General features: G+C 42.9%; 1 protein-coding gene across 5 annotated transcripts in view; it reads right to left on the reverse strand.

Annotated features, from left to right (window-relative positions):
* Positions 1 to 4,569, reverse strand: part of Rin2 (Ras and Rab interactor 2) — a 221,136-nt gene extending 216,567 nt beyond the window's left edge. For 3 of the 5 annotated variants that reach the window (XM_076851471.2, XM_076851466.2, XM_076851467.2), the window contains exon 1: positions 4,442 to 4,568. The gene's annotated coding sequence lies outside the window, so the exon portion shown is untranslated. Of the gene's footprint in view, positions 1 to 4,441 lie in introns of all 5 variants that reach the window. The other 2 variants (XM_076851472.2, XM_076851470.2) reach the window with 1 other exon arrangement.
* Between the last annotated feature and the right edge of the window lie 15,811 nt (positions 4,570 to 20,380).

Below are 20,380 nucleotides of genomic sequence, written 5' to 3' on the forward strand. Positions count from 1 at the left end.
AGAGTCTTTAACAAAATAGCTCTATTTAAAATTTTACCAAAACATTAGTGAGTTTAAAAACAGTTTCTACTACAAAAAGCAGTGTGGTTTAATCATTCATGCATTTAATGCTCTTGAGTCCTTTCACTAGAAAGGACTGTATTAACTTGGGTGGTTGTGTTCACACTCTGTAGAATCTCCACACTTCTGGTTAACATTAGAAATGCTAAAGCTGGAATACCCTGGGTCCTGACCAATCACAATAGACACTGGCCATAAACCAGCAGGCTGAAAGTTCTAGATTGTCCAGTTTATCAGCACAGCCTCTTTCTTCCTCCTCCCAAGCTTCACAATCCCCTTCTCCGCACCCCCTAGACATGAGCTTCCAGAATTCCACCTTCACCCCTTTCCTGCTTGACCTGTGGTTTCTCTCTGGGCAAGTTCACCTGTTCATGATTCTCACCCTGCTGGGCCCAGGGACTCCCTGTGTTTCTTGTTGCTTATTGAACCTTTCTGTTAGTGACATAGAGGACTCTTAAACTCAGTGGGTTAGCAATCACACTCAATATGTATTTCCTCCCTACCCTCTTGCTTGGTCACACATGCAAAAACATAAAAGTGTGCATGTACTCATAGACACTCTCACACACACTCTCCTGAACTCCTTGGCTTGACTCAAAAGTCATTATCCTTTCAATTATCTACCTCACCTCCCTTTGGTATCCCCACCCCACCTTGTAGGTCTATTTTGCACAAAACATTCCTTCCCTTGACTTCTGTGATACCACCCTATTTAATACTTATCTCTGAGTGAGACTCCTTGTTTTTCATACTTCGGAAAACTCTATGAAACAGATCTTGAGATTTGCTCAGCATTAGAAAACTAGAATTGTCCAAGATGAATGTTAAATTTATGCAGCTTTCTTTTTGATTACTGTATCTATCACCTTTCATGGGGCTTCTCTGCTAGCCCACGATTCTCCTTTGAGTCACTGAAATACAAACTCTGCTTCCCCACTTCACAAGGTTACAGATCTGTGGAAGGTTCCTTAAGAGTCAGCTGCAGTCAAATCTTAGAAGCAACCAATTTCAAGCAATAGGTGCATATGAACATATACCTCCTGGAATGAAGGATCCACTGTTAGCAGCCCCCAATTCATATCACCCTCGTTTGAAACTGGGTGCATCTATGTTGGTATCTGCCTGCAATCTACTGTTAGGGCACTTTTCAGGAGTAAATGGAAACATGAACCACCTAGAGAATGCACATGGCCAGTACCCAGGGAGAAAGGGAACGGAAAACTCATTGAGTAGGTCAATATTCTCATTCAGTGGATGTGATAAACCAAGATGAAATGGTGCTCTTAGTACAAGAATCCCAGGGTTTCCATCCCATATGCACAGCTGCCTTTGAGACCATAAGAGCTGGAAAGGCTGGTTTGCTGCGCTCTGCCCAACCCCCCAACAAGCCCTTCTGGGTAGGATGAGGGCAGCTCCAGAGTCCCAGATCTGATCAAAACCTGGGGAAATGATTCATGTCAATCAGATGCACAGAGCTGGCAAACCAATAACTGACTCCAAATTTACAAAGAAGGGTTACTATGCCTGCCTAATATCCGGAGCTTAGTTTTACCACCCTGAGTACTCCTAGCGGATGGGTTCCAGCTTCCTTGAAAACTGATCTAACCAGCTAAAAATTTTGGGTGAAGATTTTTGGCACTATTTCCCCACGTGGACTCTATTGGAACACTGGATCCAGAAGAGACTCTGTGGGAAAGTGTGTTCTGTGGCCAGATGAAGTTGGTGAACATTCCCCATTCCACACTAGATGTCATCCTAGAGTCCCAATGCACATTATAATAATAAAGATTCTGAGAAGTCCTGCCTTTTTAAAAAGGTAGTTTATCATTAGCATTTCCTAACTTATTTTACCACTGTTATCTCTACTAATTCTTTAATAAAATTGCATCCTAACACACAGCTTGGTGTCTCCTGTTCTAGACCATGTTGCCTGGAGTCTGCCTTGGAGCACGTCTACCTTTAGCAAGTCTAGCTGGGATGCAGCAGAATGACTTGGATCCTGGCTCTAGCCTTGGTGTTTGGACCCCTTTGTGGTTCCATCTCCTCACCAAATAATGCAATTAAGGTTATTTTTGTGAGAAACAATTGAGCTATTATTTTTAAAACTATGAAAATATTATCTACTTTCCCAAAAGGGACCTAAGTATGACCTTCCTAAGTATATACTTCTTGCTGTGTAAGTCCTCAAAGTGCTTTGAAAAAGCGATAACTTGTCCATTCATTTATTCAACCCTTAATTCCTTCAGCAGTAGGTCGTAAGGCTATGATACGATTTTGAAACCTAGAAAGCTCATAGACTTCAGCAAGTGGAGTCCACTGCATATTACCTGGAAGGGATACATATACACTTGTACATAAGGAATTCTGATGGTATTGGGGGGGGGGTTGCCTTTCCAGGGATAGGAGGAGGAAGTCAAGGAAAACTTCCTTGCTGAACCTATCAGGATTCTTGAAGGATCATTAGATTAGGTGGGATGGATGTACAAGAGAAGTAGGCAAAACATCAAACTGACATAATGTAGGGATTATGTGAAGAATGGGCCCAATTAATGGGACCTCCCCTTGACAGATGAGAAATGACTAGTCTGTCTCCTCCAAATAGAGGATGAGGGTTTAGCCCAGTAAGGAGGTTGTTTCTGAAAAGTGAAACTCCTCTTTAGAGTAGGTAGTAGGAGAGGGCACCTTTAGATAAGAGAGCTGCTGGGATGCTCATTCTCAGCAAGCACACAACTTGTCCTAGAAGGAGCCATGGTTCCCCACCTTTCCCACTCTAGAGGTCAAGTGTGGGCTATTTATTATAAGGATTTCTCTACTCTGTAACTGTCTGAAGGAGAATGTCTCAGACAGGGAGGTCCTGGTCGGTCTTCCCCATTGTCCTCAGCCTCCAAATATCGAAAGCAAACCCCAAAGCTTATGTCAACTGCCTTCTCCCCCAAATCCCACATGTCAAAGCCCCTCACTACTCAGACCCCTTCCAAACCACAGCCTGTGACATCCTCTAAGGAGGTGAAGGCATGAAGAATGTACCAGTGTTCCAGAGACATGAGAACCCTGAGGCATAATGGGAAGTAAGTACCTCTATAAACACTTATCAAAACATCCTTCTATGCTTGAACTAGAGACAAAGTCAATAGAAGCTCCAGAGTCAACAAACATGACTAGTTACCCAATCTGTGGCATGCCATTGTCCCCCCTCAAAAACCACAGAGTAGGGAAACCAGACAAATGGGAAAGAGGGGGGACTGTAAACGACTGCTTCCATTGCACAACGATGCAGCATCATAACAACCCATCTTTATTTAAAATGTTGATCATGAATTGTTGATCATGAATATTTTTACATTCGTTTCTTTTTAAAAAATACCACATTAAAATACTAAACTTAATTACTGAGTGCTGTCAAATGTTTATTTTTGCTTTAATATTTATCAAGTCCTGTTGGTGAAGGAATGCTCTGAAGTTTTCTTATTGATCACAACATGTTCCTAAGAAACCCCAATGGGCCAAAAAGTGCGGTTACAATGTGTGCGGGGGGTTGGTGTGCAGCCTCTTCGGCTGAACTAGGAAAGCCCCTGGGATTTGAGAGCTCTGGGAAGAGAGGCGCCTCTCAGGGCCCAGGAGGCTGATCTTGCCCTGTATTTCTTGGCAACCTGTCACAGGCTTTAAAGCTGAAGTCCTGGAAACCCTGCGGTTCCCCGACCATCCAGGGGCGCGCCATCGCTGGTGGGTGGACACCGCACGCGTGGGAGCCGAGGCCAAGGGTGGAGGCCGAGCCCTGAAGGGGGCAAGGAGGCCTCAAATGGAAAAGTGGCCCGGTTCCTTTCCGGCAGGAACCCAGGACTCCTCCTCCGCCTGAGGCGACTCCATCAATCACGCTGGCAGTCCAAGCGCCCCCTTCCCGGGCTCGCCGATACTCCCGCTGGGGTCTCAGCACTGCACCCGGTGTGTGTGACTCGGGCCCGGGTCCCAGACACAGGCATAGGGCATACTTGACACGCCGCAGGGGGCCGCAGGTAGAACTCAACAAAGGTCCCCATCTCCCCACTCCCGAGCATGGGCACAATCACACACACAGGAACACACACACCTGCACCTCCCGCCGTCGAGCCTGCACCACCTGCAGTTGCCTCTCACCCAACCCCCGCAGAGGTCTGCGGAGGCCACCCCGTGACCCTTCCTAGACCAGAGGCCGCCTTGCTCTGGGGAAAGTCACCCTGTTCTCAATCCCGACCTCCGGAGTCCCCGGTGCCTCCTCCCCCATCTACGACCTCCGTTCTCCAGATGAGGAGAGTGTGAGGCAGCAACTCTAGCCTGGAACCCCCCCAGCTCTCGACCTGGTGCGGGCACAGGGGGTGGGGTCTCCGCTGCTGCCGCCCCTTACCTCTCGCGGGCCCTCCCGCAGGTCCCCGAGGCGGGGGCGACCGGTGGCCCCCGCAGAGGAGCGCGGGGCTGGGATTCCCCGCCCTGGAGGAGCAGGAGGAGGAGGAAGAAGAGGAGGAAGAGGGGGAGAGGGGAGGAGAAGGAGGACGAGGGGAGGGAAGAGCTTTGTGTTTGCCTCCCGCCCTCCCCTCGCCAGAAGCGCTAGCCATCCCCCCTCCTCCCCCAGCCACCCTCCAGACTCGCCGAGATGGGGCGGGGGCGATTGGGTAGGAGATGGCGAGCAAAGCGCCTGCGCGACCCCAGGTCTGGCCATTCCCTTACCATCCCCCCGGTACCGCCCACCCTCCGCCCCTCCTGACGTCCGCCCGGGGCACTTACCCGGTTACCAGAAACCCGGTCTGAGGCCAGAAGAAACTGAGATCCGAAAGTTTTATCTAGCCCGGAGCAAACTTGGCTGCACCGCCTTGCAATCCGCCTCGCGCCGCCGCCCCCTTCCTTTGCACTCCCCACGGAGGACCCGAGTTTTGTTCTTGGAGATTTCCCCCATTCTCCTTTCTTTAGCAGAGACGCTCACCCACTCCGGGTAACCAGCGCCGCCGCCCAGCTTCGGATCCCGGGATCGGCAGCGCAGGCTGGGGCAGCCTCGCCCCGCACCGGGAGGCCAGCGTTCTCTGCGGTCCTTTGTCCCAGGCTGGGTCTCTAGCATAGGTCATGCTCTGGGAACTCTGGCGACTGCTGCGTCCCCGCTGAGGGTAGTCTGTAAGATCCTAGCTGGCGAGGGGACTGCTTAGGGTTGAATGTGTGCTGGGCTGCCCGGCCCCGCCTGGCCCTGACTGAGCGCGAGAGGCAGGGAGCGGAATGTGGCTTGGCCTTTTGTAACCCCACTGGAGGCCGCTCAGAAAGGCTGGGAGAAGGGAGGTGCGCGGCCAGTTCCTACTGGGAACCAGCTGTTATTTTTTCTGAGTCAGGCGAGTCATCTGCTGAATTGTCTCCCTTCCTGAGGGGTACAACACCTTTGGGGGATAGTTGGTGACAGTGTTAGAATTACCATAGTAGCCTGTGTCACAAAGGGAAGCTCACAGGTGTCAAAGAGACCCTGTTTTGCACAGAAGTGGAAAAGAAACTGACAAAGGCTTTATTTTTATTTTTGTTTATGCAGATCAATAACAGAGGGAACTTGGATTTCATTGCTATTTGGTGCTTGTGAATCGTGGCTTTTAAAATCTCAATATTTATCAGTTATTTGTCATTAGCTCAGGTTTCAGCAAAACATAAGCTGCTGCGCTCCTCTTCTTGTTTCAAGAGACTCATTTTATGAACAATGAGCACCTGCTATGTGCCAGGTGCTGTTCTAAAGCTTGGGATGTGTCCGGGAGTAACAGAAAGATCTCCCTGCCCTGGTGGAGTGGACCTTCTTGGAGGCAAGGCTGGAGACAGAAGGGAAGTCATGAACATCAATAAATAAATTATCTGGAATGTTAGAAGATGTTATAACAGAGACTTAGGCTGCTTTTGCTAAAAGCAGTCTCTTCATTTAGGCCTGTAGATTCCCAATGGTTAACTGAAGGCAGGATAAAGCCTGACATCTCTGCCTTCATTTTGTGTCTGTCTCCTTTTTATCATCTTAAAGTTTGTGACCTGCTCAGCTCATCAGATAGGCATGTTGATACTTAAGGTGTGTAATGCAAGGTCATTTAGCACTTAAATTACCTAACCTAGCTCATTCGCCTTCAAAACTGAGGGCACTTAGATCAGAGTAACTAAGATATGTGAAGACATTCAATTGCCAGACCTCTGGAGTGACAACTAAAAGTCTTCAGTCATTGCCTTATGTCTGCAGTCACCTTTGATTCTAGGAACACCAGAGCCTCACAGATCACCCCATGATAAGATCACCCCCTGAATGGGGGGCAATTATCCCATGACTGAGGAACTGAGGCTGGAGCAGTCATTTCCTGGGAACCAGGTTGCCCTCTCAAGTGATACGAAATTCTCCAGGGCCACCTCATAGAACCAGTCCTGAGATAATGATTAACCAGATCATGGTCTAACCAGCATGGCTTACTCTACCAGCTGTGCAAACTCCAACCATACAAACCCCCAACCCATCTTTGTTCGAATTTTCCAAACAACCTCTGAGTTTCTGTCAGTTCTTTAAAGATAGATCTTTGAACATTGTACCCCTATATCTGTTCTTTCCCAGCATGACCATGACTAAAGCACCTTTCTTGTCTTTCTAATTGGCACATGGACATGAGTGACCACCAAAAATATATTTCAGCATAACTTAAGAGGGGAAATTCAGAAGAGCTACAAATTTCTCCATAACAGGACACCTGGGGCTTCCTTATCTGCTTAAGAAAGATCTTTTCGCAGGAAGGGATGGGGTCTGACACTTGACCCAGACAGAGTTGCCATTACCTGGAAGACTTCCTCTGCATAATGAGACCTTTGCTGGGTGCATTTGCCTCTTCTCACCCTCCCAAGACTTGTACTGTCACCTCCTTTACAGTGGTCTCAAGCCTCTTTTCTTTCTATAGTTCAAAATGTTATTGAAGTTTCAACTGTCAGGCCCTTTCTTTGAATCTCATACTTGGCATATGGCTCCCATGTTTCTGCACATTAATATCTTTCTTTTCTTTTCATAAAAGAAATATGCTTTATTTTTCCTGTTAATTTGTTTATTACTAGTTTATTTCAAAGACTAAAATTATTTAAACTTAAGAGGTGACAGAATGGCAGTTATCAAGAATACAAACAACAATGAGTGTTGGTGAGGACGTGGGGGAAAAGGCACACTCATACATTGCTGGTGGGACTGCAAATTCGTGCAACCAATCTGGAAAGCAGTGTGAAGATTCCTCAGAAAACTTGGAATGGAACCACCATTTGACCCATCTATCCCACTCCTTGGTCTATACCCAAAGGACTTAAAAACAGCACAGCATATTATGCAGCCACGTCATTGTTTGTAGCATCTCAGTTCACAACAGCTAAACTGTGGAAGCAACCTTGATGCCCTTCAATAGATGAATGGATAAAGAAACTGTGATACACACACACACACACACACACACACACAAATGGAATATTACTCAGCATTAAAAGAGAATAAAATTATGACATTTTCAGGTAAATGGGTGGAGTTGGAGAATATCATGCTAAGCAAAGTAAGCCAATCCCTAAAAAACCAAAGGCCGAATGTTCTCTCTAATAAGTGGATGCTGATCCATTATGAAGGGGGGCATGGGAAAAATGGAGGAACTGTGATTGGGCAAAGTGGGGGAAGGGAGAGAAGGGAGTATGGGGGGCAGGAAAGATGGTGGAATGAGATGGACATCATTACCCTAGGTATGTGTGTGACTGCACATATGGTGGGATGCTACATTGTGTACGACCAGAGAAATGAAAAGTTGTGCTACAATTGTGTGCAATGAATCAAAATGCATTCTGCTGTCATATAAAACTAATTAGAATAAATAAATAGGGGCCTTTTATCACTGTAACCAAAGTACTTGACAAGAACAACTTAGGGAACAGAGATTTATTTTGGTCCAGTTTCAGACATTTCGGCATATGGTCAACTGGCTTCATTGCTTTGAGCCTGAGATGAGGTAGAATGTCATGGCAGAAGGGCGTGATGGAGGAAAGCTGTTCACCTCATGGCAGCTGAGAGGCAGAGAGAGAGCAGAAGATAGATTGCCTATAGGCTTTTAGAAATGGGGACCTCAGAGAAAGGGATTCTGCCACTCCACCCTAGGCTAAAGCTTCTTCTGTTTCATTTGTTTTGTTTTTGCCTATCTGACTGGAAGGACCCACTCATGCTTGGATGCCCATACGTTCTGTTGTTGCCCCAAGCTCTTCCTTCACAACTCTAACATTAGTCAACCCCAAAGAGTTGTTCTGAACCCAAGCAATTCTTTTGTTTTAAGGAGCAAGTACGGGACAAACTCAGGTTTAAAAAAAGCACATTATTCCCATTATGGGAATAAGAAACTAAAATTAAACACTTTCAATTGAGTCAGAAGAAGAGAACAATCAAGAGAGACTTTCTAATGAAAGTTAATTATCAAAAGAGTATAAAAAGCCCTAGACAGAGAGCTACCAACAGTACCCTCTCTGGGACCTCTCCCATGCTGTTGATGGGTTCCTTGGTTGCTTCTAATAAATCTGCTACTGAGTTCTTACCCTCCGTCATCTGTGTACTTCATTCTCTTCATTCTTCTGGTGTGAGAGACAAGAATCCTCCAGTGTCCACACACCCTGTGTTCCAGAAAAGGGAACAGGAACAAGAAATACCCTTTTAGGGTACGCTCCCAGTGACCTACTTTCTCCAATCAGGCCCCACCTCCTACAGTTTCCACCACCTTCTAGTAGTTCATTCAGCTAACAGTGGATTAATTTACTGATGGGTTCAGAGCATTCATGATCAATCACTTCCCCAAAGCGTCACCTCTAAACATTGCTGCACTGGAGACCAAGCCTTCAACACATGAGCCTTTAGGGGATATCCAGCTCTAAACCATAACAACTGCTAATACCCAACAGTGATGTAGGTGTTGGAGTCCAGCTCCAACAGGTGGTCTCAGGAGACAAACGGATGGTGAGGAGTTGGCGAAAGGGGGTGGAGAAACAACACAGATACCAAAGTGAAGGTGCTGAATCCCAATCTTTACTTGTGAAGTTAATCATATATACTTTTCATTTTGGCGGGCTCACAGTACTTTATGGTTACAAAACAGGAATCATTATTCAAAGAAACAAAATATTACATAGTTACAATTAGATAAGAAGAATGTATCTTGGCTTATGCATAAGCAAGCATTTTTACTTTCAGTTTGTGTTTTGCTTTGAGCTGTTTCTGCTTAGTTAACTTTTAATAATAGTTAGAAATGTCCCAGACTATTGGCCTGTACCTTGACTATTCTTTCTTGACTTACTGACTAGAATCGGCGCCACGGTTATGGCAAGTGGTTAACCTGAAAAGAGAGGCTACTAATTTTAATCAAATAAGAGCAAGAGCACAAACCATTGTGCACAGGAACAAGAACAAGTTGCCCAGTACTAAGCATTAATCTGTCTTCTTCTTCTTCTTCTTTTTTTTTTTTTTTTAAGAGAGAGAGTGTGTGTGTGAGAGAGAGAGAGAGAATTTTTTTTTTAATATTTATTTATTTTTTTTTTTAGTTATCGGCAGGCACAACATCTTTGTTTGTATGTGGTGCTGAGAATCGAACCCGGGCAGCATGCATGCCAGGCGAGCGCGCTACCGCTTGAGCCATATCCCCAGCCCTAATCTGTCTTCTTAACATTAATTCTTCTCTAGATTTTAATTTAATTTCTCAAAAACTTCCTTGACTGTTTTTCCTACAGGGAGTTTTTCATTAAACATTAACAATTTACGCTCCACAGCTGAATCATTGCATTTAGAGCAAACAGATCTATTCTTTAGAAGTAGTTGCATTAATTGGGAAAGTCATGTTTTTTCCTTCATACTTAATGGTCATATGAGAAGTCACAACTATACTTATTAAAGGAATACAAAAACAAACCAGCCCATTCCCAGAAACATACTGTGCTCCTCCAGAGGATGGATGCCTTGTGCCAAATACCTCAGTAGGGCCTTGCCATTGCCTGAGTCAGGGGAGGGGTGCAGCATGTAGGCACTGGGGCTACAGCTATGAACCAGACAAAACACCTTGCCCTGTTGAAATTCACATTCTCTTGCAGAAAGAGAGACTATAAATCAGACAAATGGTGACTTATGAGCTATGAGGAAAACTAACATGGAAAGAGGAAGAGAAAGTGCTGGGGATGCTGCAATTTAAAGTAGAGACTTCAGTCAGAGAAGACCTCAGAACTACAACAGTATAAAAAACTAACCCTAGTCCTTCACGTGATCTCATCTCCTCTTTGGTAGGTTTGACCTCCCACCCCAGGGGCCCTAGACACGGGAGTAGCCACTTTAGTCATCTGCAGAAAGCACAAGTGTTCTTGAGACACTTTTGTCAGCAGAGTACCAGCTAGCCAAGGAAATGCCATTTCTAATGAAGTTATTCCTCCTTTAAAGCAAACCAAGCAGCAATGGTTCTGGAAGTATTGCTCGAAGCTGGAAACTCAGCAATTCGTTTCTCTCCTCATTTGAGCAGGGTAGGAAGAGATGAGTGTTGTGTGCCCAGGAAAGAGCAGCTTAGTACTCCAAGGTTTAAGCTATAAAGTAAGTATAATAACAATTGTGGCAATTATTATCATTTAATGGTTTGTGCTAGTGCTGCGTGAGATTGCCTTGTTCCATTCCATAGCCACCATGAGACAGAGAGATTATCAGTGGGGAGTTAACATTTCCAAGTATTAGAAATTTCCTAGTAGATATGGTAGTTAGAAATACCTGTCATTCTCTTAAAGAGAGAGAAGGTGGTTCTTAGTATTGATGTGGATATATATGAATTTTTTTCCTTGTATCTTTGTTTCAGAATCTAAAAGAATGAAGTACCAGTGATCATCTCTAGAATAGGAATTTTTGGGACTTTAACTTCTTGAGTTGTATGTTTATGAACTGTTTGAATATTTAAAATGGTGTATTAAGTTTTTGTTAATCCGATAAAGCATTAATTTTATAGGTTGAACTTTACACATAAAATTACAAGTATAAAAATAAACACATAATCACCCAATATTTTGATGCTCCCTTTGATTTTATTAATTAAATCATTTAAAAGTGTCTCTGTTAGTCAGATTTCTGTAGCTGTGACAAAATGCCTGAGATAAATATAAGGAGGAAAGACATTTTGGCACACAGTTTCAGAGGTTTCAATCCATGATGGTGTGGCCCCATTGCTTTGGGTCTGTGGCAGGGTTGAACATGGTGGCAGGGAGCATGTGGTGGAGCAAAGCTGCTCATCTCATGGCAGCTGGGAAGCAAAGAGAGGGAGCCCCAATATTCTTTTCAAGTATACGTCCCTGATTATCACCATGAGGGGGTCTGAGGAAGTCTTTCCAGAAGCAGAGGAGACCTCTACTCAAAACTGTTGAGAGCCATAGCTGAGTCAGGATGACGCATGGCATTTTTGCCGGAAGTAGTGGTTGAGAGGTGATGCCAGCGAGCCATTAAGATGATGACTTTGGGGGCTGGGGATGTGGTAGCATCAAGTGGTAGCATGCTTGCCTGGAATGCATGCGGCCTGGGTTCGATCCTCAGCACCACATACAAACAAAGATGTTGTGTCCGCCAAGAACTAAAAAATAAATATTAAGAAAAATTCTCTCTCTCTCTCTCTCTTAAAAAAAAAAAAAAAAAGATGATGACTTTTGAGTTCTTGCAGAGTTCCTGTTGAGTTCCGGTTGAGCTCTTGCAGGGATTCCTGAAGAGTTCCCATTGGTTGGGGAAGTGCCGGAGGAAAAGGATTTCCGGTTGGTGGCTCCTGGAGGAGCCGTGTGGCGTTCGGGAGAGTTCCCAGGGAGCGTGTGTGGAGTGTGCTGGTGGAGTTCAGAAATAAAGTTTGTTCCTGCTTCAGTGGCTCATGATTTGTGCCCAACCAGACTGCGGCACAAAACTTCCAGGCTTTTAATTTTTTTTTTATTTGTTCCCTTTAGTTATGCATGACAGTAGAGCGTATTTTGACATATTATCTATACATGGAGTATAGCTTCCCATTCTTGAGGAACTGCCCATTCTTGCAGTCATGTAATCAAATATGAACATAGGAAAGTTATGACCAATTCCTTCTACTTTCTGTCTCATTACCATCCTGTCCCCCTCATTTCCCTTCAATTCCCTTTGTCAGATTCAATGAACTTCTAGTCTCCCCCCACCACCCCAACTCCAGGCTTTTTCTTTTGGGAAACTGAGGCAATACAAAGTTCCCCCTTCAAATCCTGATTCTTGCAATCAAGTCAGAAAAACTTCAGACATGTTGCTCAGAGGAACAGGCATAAGTGTATTGCAGAGATAGGAAAAGGAAAAGGGGCCTTCTCAAGGGAGAGGTGGATCCTTTCAGAAAGGAGAGAGGCAATGTGTCTCTCCTATATGCCAGTTTTTATTGGGGATCCCAGAAAAGTTTTCAGAGTCCCACCTAGGTCGGTCTCTTGATTTTTGACTGACAGCAGGGTGATAATCAGATTTCCAAGTGCCCACTGCCATGACAACTGTAGGTCACCTTGGCCTAGGGTGACTGGTTCTAATTGGATTCCTTTTTCTTTTCTTTTCTAATTGGATTCTTAACCATGAATTCTTACAGATATTATGGTTAAGAGGAATTATCCTTATCTCCCTGAGTTCCAGGATCTTGTCTGTTAAAAGGGTCATAGGTTAACTCAGTTTCCTCTTATCCACATTATTTTGGGTCTGCATTTCTCCTGCAGATAAAAGGTAGTTTGCGGAGGAACGTGACATACCTTATCCAATTAAGTCAGGCAGGGCTGCAGATAAATTGCTTCTTGGAAAAGAAAGCATGTGGGGATCAGCACAATGGGTCCGTTTTTATAGAATTACTCCCTTAACCTCATGTTCCCACCATTGGCATCTGTCTCCTATCAGTAACATAGTAGGGTCATGGGCTTTCTTTGAATTGCCTATAATGAACAATCAAGTGACTTGTAGAAGAACAATAGGTGTACTAATCCTGAGAATAAACAGGTGGAAACAAAGGAAGTCTATTAAGAAATTCATCAAGAAAGAAAGGTCAATGGGGATAACGCCTGGTAGGGTCTATTAGGTCACTGTAAAGTCAGAGCTTCTGGCCACAGGTTTCTCAGTGCATTTCAGAAAAGAAATTTCCTTAATAGCACAGAGGCACTAAGATGCAACCTGCCCAATCATTGACCCCAGCACTTGCATTAACAGAACTGACTTGTAGAGGAAGGCCCCCTGAATAGGATGGTCACCATGACAATTCTGGAGAGGAACAACCAGGGTCAAAAACCAACCCCTTCCATCCTGAAGGAGAAGGAAAACTGCTGATTTGTAAAGACTACAGAAGGTGGAACCCAGTTCTAACAAATGTCAAACAGCAATAAATTTGGGGGCAGCATTGTTTCTTCTGTTGTTCTCTGTTTGGAGCTCTCTCTCTCTCTCTCTCTCTCTCTCTCTCTCCTCTGCCTGACTTAAGTGAATAAGATATATCACATTCCTCAGCAAACTACCTATTATCTGTAGGAGAAATGAAGACCCAAAATAATGTGGATGAGAGAGAGAAAGAGAGAGAGAGAGAAAGAGAGAGAGAGAGAGAGAGAGAGAGAGAGAGAGAGAGAGAGAGAGAATGCTCTCAACTTGAGTTTTACTTTACTGTCATTTTTTTTTTCCCTTATAAGAAAATTCTCCTACTGGGTTTTTTGTGTCTAACTTTAAATTTCCTCTTGTCAGGACACATGTACAGAGGTTTGGGGCTTCAGGTTCCTACCCTCCTGTGACAATGTCACAGAAAATAATCCATTAGGTTTTAGCAAAAAGGAAGAGCATTGTTAGTAAGTGAAAGGTGAAGGTAGACATTCTCAGAGAGTGAGCAGCAGCCTTGGGCTCTTCTTTGAGGGGAAACTTTGTAAGGTGTGGGTATAGGGTGGTGACCTGTGGATGGTTCTGGCCTGGTGATAACAAGATGGTTTTTGGTGGTCTGGCCATTCTCAGGATCTTCAGATCAGTGTTTCCTCTATCTAATCAATAGATGATGTTGGGAATGTAGCTATGTTATAGGTGTCTTAAAATATTGTATCTCCATTTATTTTTTTCTAAAAATACATGTATTAGTGTAGTATATGTATATATAGTATATACTACACTAATACATATAAAAATATATGTATTAGTATAATATTCATATTATGTAGGCTAAATAACAGAGCTAGAGCCATTTTCACTAAAAATGAATTTACAGTAACTAAGATTTTGAGTCAATTTGCAGTAACTTTAAGACTTAGATCTCTCAAAATTGGGAGTGACAAGCCTAAGGAAAAAACCAGCCTGTTGGGGCCAGGAAATGCCTGAGAAATTTTAGCAAAATGCTTTCAGATTAAAGTTACAGACTATTTTTCCTTCCCTTTCGTCCTCTTTCTGTTTCTCTTCTATTTCTTTTCATTCCTGCCTCACAGTAACCTCAGTTCCTTCCTCTGGGCCCCATTTCCTAAGTGTTCCACCACTTAGGATAGCACCACAAGTCAAAGACCAAGTTTTTAATACCTGAGCCTTTAGAGACATTTACGATACAAATCATAACAATTTTCAAGCACTGAGTTGTGTTACTGTTCTTTTAATTTGTGTTATTAGTTTATAGGTTTATTGCATTGTGCATTGTGGCTAAGCAATGTCACTTGTACTGATTTCTGCTTTTTGAAATCGTAAGAGCTCTCCTTGAGGCCTAGAATAAGATCAATTTTGAAAAAAAATTCCTTATTTGCCATATAAAAGGTATATATCAAGCACCCCCCTAATCGAGTTCAATTTCAGCATATAGTAGAAAATTGTTTTTTTAGTGAACATGAACATTAAGTAATTAAATATTAATTTATCTTGTGTATTTATTCAAAGTCTCTCTGTCATTGATTTTTACGATTTTAGTTATCAGCCGGTCTCCTAGTTTATATCTTGCTTTCTCCCCTAGCCCCTTTCCTGAATAAAATAGATTTAAGACAGATGTGTTAATATCTTCTAGAGTTCTGGCATTTTTCTTTGATTTTCAACCATTTTCATTCCAGCATTTTCACGCTGTGTTACACAGGACATAAATATTTATGTGTACTATAATTTCACTGTGGATTGCATTAGTCATCAGTATAATAAACCTCTTTGCCCCATTCAATGTGTTTGCCTGAGTTTATTCTTTGACTGAAATCCATGTCATGACCCCTCTTCCTTTACATTTGCATTAGCTAATAAAATTTTGTCCATCTTCTATTTTAAACCTCTCTGCATCACTTTATTTTAGATGAGTTCTTTTGAAGGAACATACATCACATTTAAGTTTTATTTTTAAATTCAACTGGTGAATTTGATTCAATTTCTACCATATTGTTTTATGATTTTGGGGTTTTATAAAACCCTTCCATTTCCTAAGTTCTTCTATGCCTTATGGTTAAACTGAGTGTACTTTATTTCTTTATATATTCTCCAGTTGTTTGAAAAGCATATTTCTTATTTGAAATTCCTTTCTCTTTTTAAATATATTTTCTAGTTGTAGATGGACACAATACCTTTATTTTATTTGTTTTTATTTTTATGTGGTGCTGGGGATCGAATCCAGTGCCTTACACATGCTAGGCAAGTGCTTTACCACTGAGCCATAACCTTGGCCTCTGAACATTCCTTTCTTCAACATACAACTTTTGACTATCCACTGGTACTGGTACTGTTCTACCTTGTAGCATGATATGATAAAACATAAAATCTTTCCATTTAGTTGCTTATAATCTAGGACAGACAATAAACACATGAAAAATTAAGTATGATAATACATGGGGCATGATGCATATCATGAAAAAGTTAAGCGGGATGTTTTGAAGCAGAGTGTCTGAGGGTTTACTTTGGGCAATCAGAGAAAATTCCCTGAGAAGGTTGCTTAAACTGTATGAATCAGAAGGACCCAGACAGATTAATTATCTGGAGAGGAACATTCCAGTTTAGACAGAAGGAACAGTCAGAGTCCCCACCCTAAGGTGAGCATGCAGGAACAGGAAGAAGACCACTGTGGCTGGAGCTAAGGGACTTAGGGAGAATTGTGGAAGGCTTCAAGCAGGAAAATGGCTCAATCTGATTTGCATTTTTTAAAACAAATTTGCAGTGCTGGGTATCAATCCAGGGCCTTGGGCCTTCCAGGCAAATGCTCCACCACTGAACTATACTCCTGGCCCTTGATTTGCATTTTAAAATGATCACTATGAGGCTAAGGGAGAAAGAATGGCTGGGTGGAGATGAACAAGGAATGGAAAAAGGAAACAAGTGAGGCAGGCTTGGGGTCACCAGGGACGGGGGATGAATTAGGCAGACAGTTAGAGATGGAGGAGGGAAGATTAAAGGCATACTCTGAAGTTTGGACCCCCTGGGCAAGCATCCTTAATCATCTTCCTGGAGTGCATTTGGATGCCATTTAGATCACACTTCAGCTGAAATTAGCCATCAATAAATTTGTTAAGCTTGGAGGGTGACTTAAATTAGTAAATATTTGCTTCCATTATCTGAAAAATATATTGTCTCTTTTGAGATCTTGAAAAAAACAGAAGTTATAAAGAGACAGGTGGCATGTAAAACTCTCTGTGTGTGTATGTGTGTGTGTGTGTGTGTGTGTGTGTGTGTGTGTACCCCAGACCTTTTCTGCAAGTTTCAGAGGACCAGTTGTCAGGGGACACTGCAGAAGTCCTGCAGAGGAGAGGGAAACAGAAATGACACATACACTGAGGTTTTTCCTTGAGCAATTGGGTGAATGGTGGAGTCATTTACTGAGATGGAAGAAATTTGGAGGGAAGGAAAAAATAAAGAGTTCTTGTTATCTTTAATTATTTGAAACTGCCTATCGTGACTTCCAAAATAAAGAAATAGGTGGGTCTGCCCATATACAGCATGGAATTTATCTTGCTTTCCAACTCTCTTCTCACACCCCAGGAACTGCTTCCTCAGTCTATCTAGTCTTTGTTTATATATGCTGAACTTTCAGACAGACAGTAGTGTTAGTGGATCATTATTTTTAGACTACATGACTCATCGTTAAGGAATTATTTTTGTTTGTCTTCACATTTCAACTCAGGCCTAATTATTGTATTTATAAAAACTAGCTTTCATTATCTTTTCTTTATCATGCACAATGATCTACCTTTTCATCAGCTAGATTATCACATAAAATAGTTTTTTATTCTATTTTATTGTTATTGAGAATGATGTAGGACCTCAGTTTTCTGAACATATGTGCTTCTGAGAAAAATCTTCTTTCTTCACATGCAAATGAGTGTGGCATTCTCATTTTCTGTAGTAGATTATCTGCAGAGATGGCCCTTGACAGTTTCTCCCATCCTGACGTGTGCATATCTGTCACTTTTCACATAAAAGCCTGGTCCTTCTTCCCTCTCCTTGAATCTAGTTTCGTCCTCTGACTTGTTTTGGCCAAAAGAATGTGGCCAGAAAGTGATGTTTGTGTGACTTTTGTCTTAGGACTTTAAAGGTCTGGCAGCTCCCATTCTTTTGTATAAACATTTTTTTTTTATTATTTATAGATGGACACAAAAACTTTATTTGATTGATTTGTTTGTATGTGGTGCTGAGGATGGAACCCAGTGCCTCACATGTGCTAGGTAACCACTGAGCCACAACCCTAGGCCCCCATTCTTGCTTTATCCTATTCAATGCCATGAATAGAATCTTGGCATAAGCTACTGAATGCTGGGGCACCATGTGGAAAGAGAGATGGTGGGGGTGGGGTGGGGGGGAGAGAGAGAGAGAGAGAGAGAGAGAGAGAGAGAGAGAGAGAGAGAGTTCTGGACAGCTTTCAGCTATCCAGTTACCCTGGCCAATGACTTGACTATCTTGGATTATCAAGCCCTAGCAGAGCTTTCAACCAACTGTAGCCTCCTCAGTGACTTCAGCTGCTAAAGCATGGTGCAGAAGAACCCCCAGCCAAGTCTGTCCAAATTACAAAAAGATAAAAGTAAATAATTATTATTTTAGGCCACTAAATTTCAGAGCAGTCTGTTACAAAGCAATAGATAACTGATAACATTTAGTTTCAAAACTCTAAGGACGTTGATTCATTGCTGACACGGTGGAGTGTGTCCCCCAGGGGTTCTTTCGTTGGAGGCTCAGTCTTCAGTGTAGCAATATGAGGAGGTGATAAAACCTTTACGAAGTGGGACATGGTAAAAGTTCCTTAGGTTATTGGGGGTGTACCTTCAAAGGAGATTGTGGGATTCTGGTTCTCTCCTTTTTCCTTAAGTTTCCTGGTCACGTGGTGAGAGATTCTGCTTCACTCCCACCATGATGTGCTATATTGCCACAGTGCCAAAGAAAATGAACCTCTCCCTCCCATCTTGAAATGGAGCATCTAGAACTACGAGCTGAAATAAACTTTCCTGTTTATAATTAATTATCTCAGGTATTCTGTTATAGTGGAAGAAAGCTAATGCACACCATGTGATTGTTCCCTCTCACCAGCACTCCTATCATGGTGCATCTGCTGTGATGTTGTATAGAAAAAAGGGCCCTTGGAGGGCCAAGCAGATGTCAACACAAATTTTTGGACCTCCCAAATTATGAGCTAAATAAATCTCTTTTTTCTCTATAATTACCCAGTGCCGCAGTCTGGCTGGGCACAAAATCACGAGCCACTCAAGTAGGGAACAAACTTTATTTTTGAAACTGCCGCCAATGCCCCCGTACCCGCTCCCGGGAAGATTGCCTACCCATGCACTCTGCGTTCTCCCGGATCCCAAGAGGAAGTTCCTCCTCCGGAATTCCCTCCTACCGGCACTTCCCCAACCAATGGGAACTCTCCAGGAGTCCCATAGCAGGCAGAGGTGAACAGCAGGAGTCCAATAGCTATATGAATGCAAATCTTAACATAATCATATCATCTCAATGGCTTGCTGGTGTCACCATTCAACCAAAAATGCCATGCATCATATTATTTGGCTGTGGCTCTTAGCAACCCAGTCTTGTGTATTTTGTTATAATACTGAGAATGGACTAATACAACTACTTTCTAATATTTAATTTCAGTGATAAGTCTAGGTTCAGCCTGATTTGCTTTTCCCCATCACGATTCATATGGCTTTTAAGTTCTTTGAGAATTTTATTCCTCTTCCTAATTTAAGTGATTCCTCAGGATAGGTAAAAGTATGGATTTCTTTTCATTTATTTGGTGATCAACATGGTAAAACGACTTGGTCTCTAAGGCTTTTTTAGTTCTAAAAAGTTTCCTTTAGTGATATCTTTGATTATTGCTTCTGTTTTAATTGTCTCGATTCCTTTATCTAGACAAGAGTTAGTAACTACTTGACAAAAGTGGCCCTCTACCTATTTTTGCAAATAAATTTAGTAAATAAATTTTATTGGAACCTAGCCATATCCACTTATTTACATAATAATGGTGGTACAGTTTCTTTTATGTTTCAACAATAGTTTTAAATAGTCGCAATGAGACGATCTGTATTAAGCATGTCTTATTATTATGTATTATGTCTGATGCTTTGACACCTGGGGACTTACTGGCAGTGGACTTACTAGCCTTCCTAGAGTAGGCTAATATCAAACAGCAAATGATTCTTTCCAGCTGCTTTTCAAATGCAAACCATGCAATTTGAAGCCCATACTTCATCTATCCTTTATGGTCTCTCACACTTGGGACACTGTCCACTGTGGGCCCAGACACCCGAAGACTAAGGATAGTAGCTATGCCTCAGAACTCACTGAAATTATTTATACTAGTCAATCCTCTATCCTCAGCCTGCTTACCCTGCCTTGCCTATCCCTATGAAAACCACAAGAAAGGCTTCTTCCCACAGCTTCCCCTCATTCTTTCTACCTCCCAACCAACTGGTGCTTCCTGAGTGTAACTCTCCATGACATGATGTCTCTTGGACTATAACAAAGTATCTTTTCAATGGCAATCATCTCATTTAATGACAATCATCTATTGGTTTCACCATACACGACTGCTGAGAGCCATAGCCAAGTAGGAATGATGCATGGCAATTTCCTTGTCAGCCTACCCAATGTTGCTTAGAGAGAGGACTCTCCATTGTGGAAATGGGCTTGCCTTGGACCCAGGTCATTTGCAGTGACATTGCATAAATGTTTGAGAAAGGTGACCCTGCTCAAGGACCAGGGTGGATCCAGGTTTAGGGTGGATCCAGGTTTAGGGTGGATCCTGCAGGGAATAGGGCGTATTCTGCTGCCTCAGGTGCCTGCTCCTTGAGTTCCCGTTCAGTTCTCGCAGGATCCAGAGAGCATTTGGTACGCAGAGCCCGGTGG

Source organism: Callospermophilus lateralis, chromosome 3 (genome assembly GCF_048772815.1).
Source record: "Callospermophilus lateralis isolate mCalLat2 chromosome 3, mCalLat2.hap1, whole genome shotgun sequence".
NCBI classification, from domain to species: domain Eukaryota; kingdom Metazoa; phylum Chordata; class Mammalia; order Rodentia; family Sciuridae; genus Callospermophilus; species Callospermophilus lateralis.